The sequence below is a fragment of the Orcinus orca genome, chromosome 5 (genome assembly GCF_937001465.1).
Source record: "Orcinus orca chromosome 5, mOrcOrc1.1, whole genome shotgun sequence".
Taxonomy (NCBI): Eukaryota; Metazoa; Chordata; class Mammalia; order Artiodactyla; family Delphinidae; genus Orcinus; species Orcinus orca.
Genome location: NC_064563.1, coordinates 85,082,328 through 85,092,281, shown reverse-complemented (window position 1 = coordinate 85,092,281; position 9,954 = coordinate 85,082,328). Strand labels below are relative to the sequence as shown.

At 35.3% G+C, this 9,954-nt stretch overlaps 1 pseudogene; it reads right to left on the bottom strand.

The window, feature by feature from the left end:
• Positions 1 to 1,102: 1,102 nt before the first annotated feature.
• Positions 1,103 to 2,170, bottom strand: LOC101272281 (heterogeneous nuclear ribonucleoproteins A2/B1-like; annotated as a pseudogene).
• Positions 2,171 to 9,954: the final 7,784 nt, after the last annotated feature.

Below are 9,954 nucleotides of genomic sequence, written 5' to 3'. Positions count from 1 at the left end.
ATTTTTACTTAATTGAACGTTCCTAGGAAACTTTATCTCTTACCTAAGTTTACAATGTATCTGCATAGAGTTACACAAAGTATTCTGCTATGACTTTTATTATTTCTCTGTCTCTCTAGCTATTTTTTCTTGTAGTTACTTATTTTGTATATATGTGATTTATTGCTTTCTTTTTTTATTAGGTTACATGTCTGTTTTTGTTAACTTTTTAAAAAATAACTTTTTGTTTGGTTTTGTTTTTTTACCACAATAGCAAATAATCAAACTATAATATGGACTAAGGAACTGAATAGACATTTATCCAAAAAAGACATACAAATGACCAATAGGTACATGACAAGTTACTCAACATTACAAAAGATGTAAGGTACAGGATGACCAAACTTAGCACAGCTGTAGGATGTATATCAAAGTTGTTAAGGCAGTAAATCCTACAAATATTCATCGCAAGAAGAAAAACTTTTTTCTGATAATCATTTCATAATGTATGTAAGTCATATCACTACCCTGCAAACTCTGATATCATTACACAAGAAAAATATTTAAAAGGTAAAAACTAAAAGTGCAAAATTATCAAAGAGGACAAACTACTACTGTTTTACCTTTAGAATTATTTTATTAAATCTTAAAGGTACAACAGTTTCTTAACTCTACACATGAACTAATTTTCTTTAGAAGAATGATGTTATGTCTCATTACACCATGATTCTAGCTAACAGTTTTACAAAATTTTGAGAAAAATCTTGAAAAAGGATTCAAATATCATCCAAAACTTTGAAATTTAACATTTTCAAAGGGGATGCTTCCACATTCTTACAGAGACCACTGGAGAGACAACAATTCAAAAGCTAAGAAACGGTCTCAAAAGCATTTTTTCATACGATCTTTCCTCCACAGAAAGGTATTGTTCTTACATAATCGAGTCTACTCACAAAATGGCTCTCTGTACCTGCTCTGGTGTCATCTGCCATATCATTGCATACTTATGCATGACTGAGGTAAGAGTTTCCTGAACACTGTTATTTCGATAACCTAAAGCTCTTCTGTTACCTCTGGGCTCTCAATGTCTATTTATACAGTCAAGCCCACGGCAAATAGAAGCTCAGTATCGGCTGGTCTCTGCATAACGCCCACGTCTTCTACCGCCTCCTGGACCATAGTTTCCTCCACTGTATGATCCTCCCACGTTCCTGCTATACCACTCAGCTTCCCACTCTTCAGTAAATCGTACTTAGAAGGTTTCTGCTTATAATTTCCCAAATCATTGTAATTATGACTTCCATAATTTCTTCATCCATAGCTGTCAAAACCACCTCTGGAGGCCCCATCCAGGTCACCATATCGAGATCCTCTACCACCGTATCCTCCTCATCCTCCTCCATAACCAGGGCTAACCCCCAAATTGCCACCTCCAGATCCTCCTCCACACCATGACAGCCATCCCCAAATGTATGTCCTCTTCCATATCCATCAGCTCCTCCTCCAAGTTTCCTTCCTCATCCTGGTCCTGCTCCAACATTTCCACCACCACCAGGAGAGTCTCCAAAACCAACGTTGCCTCCTCTTCCACCTCTAGAACTTTGGACTCCCTGCATTTTAGGTCAAGACAAGGCCTTTCTTACTTCTGCATGATGACCATTGATGCCATAGTCTTTCTGCAACACAAGCTTATCCATGGGATCATGGTCATTAAAAGTGACAAATCCAAAGCCTCTTTTCTTTCCAGACTCCCTATCGGTAATTATCTCAATGGCATTGATTTTTCCATATTTCTCAAAGTAATCTCTAAGATGATGCTCTTCAGTATCTTCTTCAATTCCACCAACAAACAGCTTCTTCATGGTGATAAGAGCCCCCAGCTTTCCATAGTCCTCTCTTGGGACAGCACGTTTGGGTGCAACCGTTTTCCCATCAATGGAATGAGGTCTGGCAGCCATGGCAACATCCACCTCAGCCATGGATGAAAACGTGACAAAACCAAATCTTCCTGGTTTGGGGCTGGCAGGATGCCTTATTAACACACAGTCTATAAGGTTTCCCCGTTGCTTGTAGTAGTTCCTCAGACTTTCTTCCATGGATTCAGAGCTTAAGCCACCAATAAAGAGTTTACAGAATTTTCCTTTTCTTTCTTATTCCTCTCCAAAGGAACAGATGTTGAAGTTTTCTTCATCGCAGGCTTACTCGCTCGAGCCATTTTCCCGAAGCTGAGGGGGATGAGGGAGATCTCCAAAGACTAACATGAATTGGAGGGTCCCGAACCCATGGTGAGAACCGAACCTCCGCTGCTCCAGCAACAACACCTGTAGGAGCACCTCCACCGGGGATCTGGTGATGCTGCTACTGCTCTGGGGCCGCTGCCGCCCTTGAACCAATCTTGAGCAACTTTCAGTTTTCCTGCAAAACGTCATTTTGAACCGAGTGACCTTTCCTGATCCAGTAAACAAACTTCTTATTACATTTCCTCTACATTGATTTTTTTCCGAACTTTTAATTTTCTCTGAATTGTTATCTATTTTTTAAAATAAATTTATTTGTTTATTTTTGGCTATGTTGGGTCTTCGTTTCTGTGCGTGGGCTTTCTCCAGTTGTGGCGAGCGGGGGCCACTCTTCATCGCGGTGCGTGGGCCTCTCCCATTGCGGAGCACAGGCTCCAGATGCGCAGGCTCAGTAGTTGTGGCTCATGGGCCCAGCCGCTCCGCGGCATGTGGGATCCTCCCGGACCAGGGCACGAACCCGTGTCCCCTGCACTGGCAGGTGGATTCTTAACCACTGCACCGCCAGGGAAGCCCCTGTTATCTATTTTTGATACAGTTTTCCTCACTAAATTGGATATCCAATGAAGAGATCACTAATGTGGACTTTAAAATTTTATACCAAAATACTTACCTATTGCTTTGCCCTTACAATGAGTTCAGATATCTTTTTTGAAAGAAACTATTCAGACTACAAAAAGGATTTTTCTTTTTTGTTGTTTTGTTTTTGTTTGTGTTTTTATACAGCAAGTTCTTATTAGTCATCAATTTTATACACATCAGTGTATACATGTCAATCCCAATCGCCCAATTCAACACACCACCATCCCCACCCCCACCAACCCCCACGGTTTTCCCCACTTGGTGTCCACACGTTTGTTCTCTACATCTGGATCTCAACTTCTGCCCTGCAAACCGGTTCATCTGTCACTTTTTAAAAAATAACTTTTTGGATTTAATATTATTTTAAAATTTTTATTATTTCTGCCTCATTAATTTTCTTTTTATTTTAATAAGTCTTTCCTTAATTTTTATTTTTTTAAGATTTTGTACACTTTTGGAGTTTTGAGTTGGGAAATTAAGAAACTTATTTTTAATTATACATTTCAACTGATCTAGATATTTAAGGTTCCTCTGAAAAACACTGTAAGAAATAGATTCTGATATGTAAGGATTACATTATTTTATTAAAATTTGCATTTATGGTTTTCACTTTCCTTTTTGTCTAGAAATGTTGAAAAAGTGGTTTTCTTTTTATTTTTTTTTTATAATTTGCAATGGGAAGAGCATTTTTCCCCAGCATTTTATTATACATTGTTGAATGTACAGAAGAGTTGAAAGGATTATACAGTACACATCCATTTATCCACCACTGAGATTTTATTATTCTCAACATTTTGCTAGATAAGCTTTACCATATACCTGTTCATTTATCTTTCATCCAAAACTTTAATTTATCAATTGATCTGTTTATCAATTTATCTATTCATCTATAAGTTCATCTTACTTTTTGAAGTGTTTCAAGTAAGTTTCAGACATTAGGATACATCAGCATTAAACAGTTTAACATTTATATCATTAACTAGAATTCAGTATTTGTTTAGAGTTGTTATTGCTTTATTTTAGGTAATTTAACCTATAGTGAAATATACAAGCCATTAATGAGCTTTGATGAACGTTTAGATCTGTTATCCAAACACCTGTCAAGCTATAAGGCATTTCTGTCATCCCAGAAAATTCCCTCATACCTCTTTATAGTCAGTTTCTATTTCCAACACTTCAGAGAAAAACTCTGTGTTTATTATTTTTTACCATATAGTAATTTTTGACTTATAGAACTTTACTTTTAAAACACTGCTTTTATTTTTTCACCATATATTAATTTCTGCCCATTACAGAACTTAACTTAAATGGACTAATTAATACAGTACATACTCTAATGTGTAAAGCTTCTTTCACCGAACATGATTTTTAAGGTTCATCAAAATCCTTGGCTGCAGCAGTATTTTTTTTTAAATGGTGACCAGGTCTCCCATTGTATGAATATACCACAGTTTATCTATTCTCCTGATTATACATATTTGGATTACTTCCAAATTTTGGCTATTACGAAAAGAAGCTTTGAACATTTTTGTGGACATGTTTTTTTACTTCTTTTGGACAAATACCCATGAGCGCAATTGTTGGGTCGTAGGGTAGCTATGTACCTTATTTTATAAGAAATTTCCATGACACAGAAGATTTTATAAAATAAAATAGAGACAAACTAGATGTTATCAACATTTTAAATGTTTGTTTTCAAATGTCACCGTGAAGAAAACAAACAGGCAAGCCACAGTCTAAGAAAAAACTATTTTCAAAATATCTGAGAACAGGTTTCCAAGAGATGTATCTATCTAACTAATATGTCTATATGTATCTAACATATCTATGTACATAAATAGATATATCTATACATGTATATTGATATATTTGTGTATATAGACACCTATATAACTAATGTGTCTAATATCTAATATATATTACAGCTTTACACATATGTGATAGATATAGTAAAACAATAAAAATACACACAATGCAATAAAGATGGCAAATATTTGAACAGGCATTTCAAAATAGAACTATGTGAATGAAAAATAAGTATGTGAAGAAATGTTCAAATCATTAGTCATCAGCAAAATGGAAATTAAAATCCTAATTATGGGGACTTCTACTTTCTAGTTCTGCATGTAAGGGAACTTGGAAGTCATCACTCCATCCTAACAAGTAAAAAGTTGAACATGATTTTTCTTGGATCCATGAAATAGGGGAGGACACAGGGCAAACCACTGCTCCCAAGATTAGAGAAACAGATAGCTGAATACAAGGAGTTGTTGATTACCAGATTACTGCAGCAGAGACCTACAAGGAGAAACTGCCTCTGGAAGCAGGGCTGGGATAGAAAAAGCTGAACTATAATTGATAAATTGCTGGAGATAGAGTGAGGGCAACTCTGAGAGTTAAAAACATCAAGAGGAAACCAGTCATGGGGGGTTCCCACAATATTGTGAGATGTACCTCCAGGTAAGGAGTCTGACCAAATTCTGACAGTATTAAATATCAGAGAAAACACCCTCCTGCTTCTGACAGGTGAAAAAAATCATTTTGAAATATGCCAGAGCATTCAGTTCTTCCTACCAGGCCTGCCCTCAGGGGAAAATTGTTTAGTGAACCTAATACTAGCTAAAAAGATGTGTATTAAGACACATATAAGAAACTTGGAAGTTGTTACTCTCCCCTAACAACAAAGAAACTGAAAAATCAACAACTCTCCTTGAATTCTCAAGAGAGGGGAGGACACAGGACAAACTGCTGTTCCTAAGACTGGAGAGATAGATCAATACAGGGAGGCATGGCTTACTAGAGAATCACTAGCTGCAACCCCGCAGGAGCCAGTGCCACGGCAGGAAAGCCTTGGCTGTAATCGATGAATCACTGGAGGTTCAGAGCAGACAGCTCTGAGAGTTAAAAACTTCAAGGGATCTAGTCTTGGGGGACTCACAATATTGTAAGATTTACCTCCAGGAGCTTGACTAGGTTCCTACAGTAAATATCAGAGAAAACTCCTCTCCTGCTTCCTGCAGGGGGAAGGGAAAAGGAACCATTTTGAAATACCCCAGAGCACTCTGTTCTTCTTAACAAGGCCTGCCCTCAGAAGAAACTAGCTAAACTGGGCCTAACATGCTGGGGACGGGAAATACTCAACTCCAGCCCATTCTAGCCAACCTCTCCTACCTAAGGAGGGAGAAAAGAAAAACCCTGAGGAACACCTGTTAAGTTCACAGGCTAGAGGCATGGGCTCCCTAAAAGACTGATATCTAATCAAAGGACTATAAAATGTCTTCCCTCCCCACAAACCTCACCATCATATTACTAGTGGCCTGTTTACAGGCAGCTCCTCTCACTCCTCTTACCTCTTGTCTGGCTATCAAGAAAAAAAATCACAAGACATACCAAAATGCAATATATATATATATATATATATATAGAAGAGATAGAGTAAGCATCAGAACCAGACATGGCAGGGGTGTTCGAAATATCAGACTAGGACTTTAAAACAACTATGATTAATATGTTAAGGGCTCTAACGGGTAGAGTGGGCAGCATGCAAAAACAGATGGGTCATGTAAGCAGAGAGATGGAAATTCTAATAAATAATCAAAAAGAAATAATAGAAATCAAAAATACTATAATAGAAATGAATACTGCCTTTGATGGACTTATTAGTAGATGTGACACAGCTGAGGAAGGAAACTTTGAGCTAGAGGATGTATCACTAGAATCCTGGAAAGCCAAAAGCAAAGAGAACAAGAAAGTTGAATCAATAATTAATAACCTCCTAAAACTGAAAGTAGCAGGCCCAGATGTGTTCACTGGTGAATTCTACTAAACACTTAAGGAAGCAATTATACCAATTCTCTACAATCTCTTTCAGAGAGTAGAAGCAGGAAGATTACTTCCTAATTCATTCTATGATGCCATCATGACCCTAATACCAAAACCAGACAAAGATATAAGAAAACTGCAAACTAATGTCTTTCATGAACACAGATGCAAAAATTCTCAACAAAATATTAGCAAATCAAATCCAATAATGTATAAAAAGATAATATACCATGACCAAGTGGGATTTATCCCATGTATGAAAGCCTGTTTCAACATTCAAAAATTAATTATTGTAATCCATCATATCAACAGGATAAAACAGTAAAATCACATGATCATATCAATAGATGCAGAAAACGCATTTGATAAAATCTAACAGCCATTCATAATAAAAATTCTCATTAAACTAAGAATAGAATATCCTCAACTTTATAAAGAATATCTACAAAAAATATCTACAACATCATACTAGATGGTGAGAATCTCAAAGCTTTCCAACTAATGTCAGGTACAAGGCAAGGATGTTCCCTTTCAGCACTCCTTTTCAACATCATACTGGAAGTTCTATGCAATTCAGTAAGAAAAGGAAAAGAATGGAAAGGAAAGGAAAGGAAAGGAAAGAAAAGGAATAAAGATTGGAAAGGAAAACATAAAATTACTTCTTTTTGCAAATAAATTTATTTTTCTATATATAAAATCCAAAAGAACTGCCAAAAATCTCCTGGAACTGATAAGTGATTATAACAAGGTTGCAGGATACAAAGTTAATACACAAAAGTCAAATGCTTTCCTATATATCAGGAATGAACAAATACAACTTGAGATTAAAAATACAATACCATTTACTTTAGCATCCATGAAAACCAAATACTTGAAAATAAATTTAATAAAATATGTACAAGATCTACACAAGGAAAACAAAAAAACCTTGATGAACAAAATCAAAGAGGTAAATAGAGATATATTCTATGTTCACTGAGACGAAGACCCAATATTTTCAAAATGTCAGTTCTTCTTTACTTGATCTATAGATCCAATGCAATTTCAATCCAAATACCAGAAAGTTATTTTGTATATATTGACAAACTGATTTTAAAGTTTATGTTGGCAAAAGCCAACATAATATTGAAGGAGAAGAACAAAGTTGGACTGACAATACCTGACTTCAAGACTTACTATAAAGCTACAGTAACCAATACAGTGTGGTACTGGTGACAGAATACACAAATAGATCAGTGGAACAGAATAGGGAGGCCAGATATAGACCCCCATAAATATAGTAAACTGATCTTTGACAAAGGAGCAAAGGCAACACAATGGAGCAAAGATAGTTTTTACAAGAAACATTGCTGGAACAACTGGACATCTATATCCAAAAAAAAAGAAAAAAGGAATCTAGATATAAACTTTACACCCTTAACAAACACTAATTCAAAATGAATCACAGATCTAAATCTAAAATGCAAAACTATAAAACTCCTAGAGGATAACTAAGATGAAAACCTAGCTGACTTTGGGTGGCAATGACTTTTTAGATACAACACCAAAGACATGATCAATGAAAGAAGTAATTGATAAGCTGGTTTCATTAAAATTACAAACTTCTGCTCTGTAAAAGACAATGTCAAGAGAATGAAAAGACAAGACACAGACTGGGAGAAAATATATGCAAAAACACATCTAATAAAGTACTGTTATCTAAAATATGCAAAGAAATCTTAAGCTAAATAATAAGAAAACAAACAACTCGATTCAAATTGTGCCAAAACACTTGACAGACAATTCACAAGAGAAGATATACAGATGGCAAATAAGCACATGTAAAAATGCTTCACATCATATGTCATCAGGGAAATGCAAATTTAAACAACCATGAAATACCACTTCACACTTATTAAAATGGCCAAAATATGGAATACTGAAAAACTAAATGTTGGTGAGGATGTGGAGCAACAGGAACTCCTATGCATTGCTGGGGGGAATGGAAAATGGCACAGCCACTTTGAAAGTCAATGTGACAGTTTCTTACAAAAGTAAGTATATCTTTACCATATGATATAGCAATCATGCTCCTTGGTATTTACCCCCAAAAGTTAAAAAGTTATATCCACACAAAAACCTGCACACGTATGTTTATGGCAGCTTTATTCATAATTGCCAAAACTTAGAAGCAATCAAGATGTCCTTCAGTGGGTGACTGGATAAATAAACTTTGGAACATTCAGACAATGGAATATCATTTAGTGTTAATAAGAACTGACACGTGAAAAGACAGGGAGGAATCTTAAATGCATATAAGTGAAAGAAGCCAATCTGAAAAGGCTACATATTGTATGATTCCAACAATATGACATTCTGGAAAGGGAAAACAATGGAGAAAATTTTAAAAAAAAATCAGTGGTTGGCAGGGGTTGGGTGGAGGAGGAATGAAAAAATGGATCACAGAGGATTTTTAGGACATTGAAAATACTCTGTATGACACCATAATAATGGATACAGTATATATTTGCCCCAACTCATAGAATGTACAACATCAAGGATGAACCATAATGTAATATATGGACTTTGGGTGATTATGATACGTTGATGTAGGTTCATTAATTGTAACAAATGTACCACTCTGGTAGGAAATGTTGATAATAGGGGAAACCATGTATGTGTGGAGGCAGGGAATGTATGGAAAATATCTGTACCTTCCTCTCAATTTTTCTGTGAATCTAAAACTGCTCTGAAAAAAACACTGTCAATTTTTTCCATGGCATTAAAAAGACAAAGGAAAAGAAATAATGGGATACCAAGACACACCCACCATAATAAGTAACTCATTAAAAACTGAAAATAGAAAGTGTTGGAAAGATAACCTCATACATATTATAATTTTTACTTCCTGTTTCTCTCAGAGTTTAGTTATTACGTGTATAATAATTCTGATTTTATGATTTCTTGGTAACATAACATTATGAATATCTATTTTATGTAATATAATTTTTATTATTATGAAGCATTCTTCAACTCATAATACACTTCTATTAATACAGTTTGCCTTTCTCATACATTATTTGTCTTTAAATAAAATTTAGCTTTTGCTTTTTTATTATTAGTGTTTCTATGCTAAATCTATTTTTTCATTCTTTAAGTGTCAACTTATCTGCATCTTTATTTCTTGCAGACAGATTATATTTGGAACATGTTTTTACATTCATTATGATGATCTCTGTCTTTTAATTGGTGACTTTAGTCCATTTACCTTTAATGTAATTATTCATATGATTGAAAT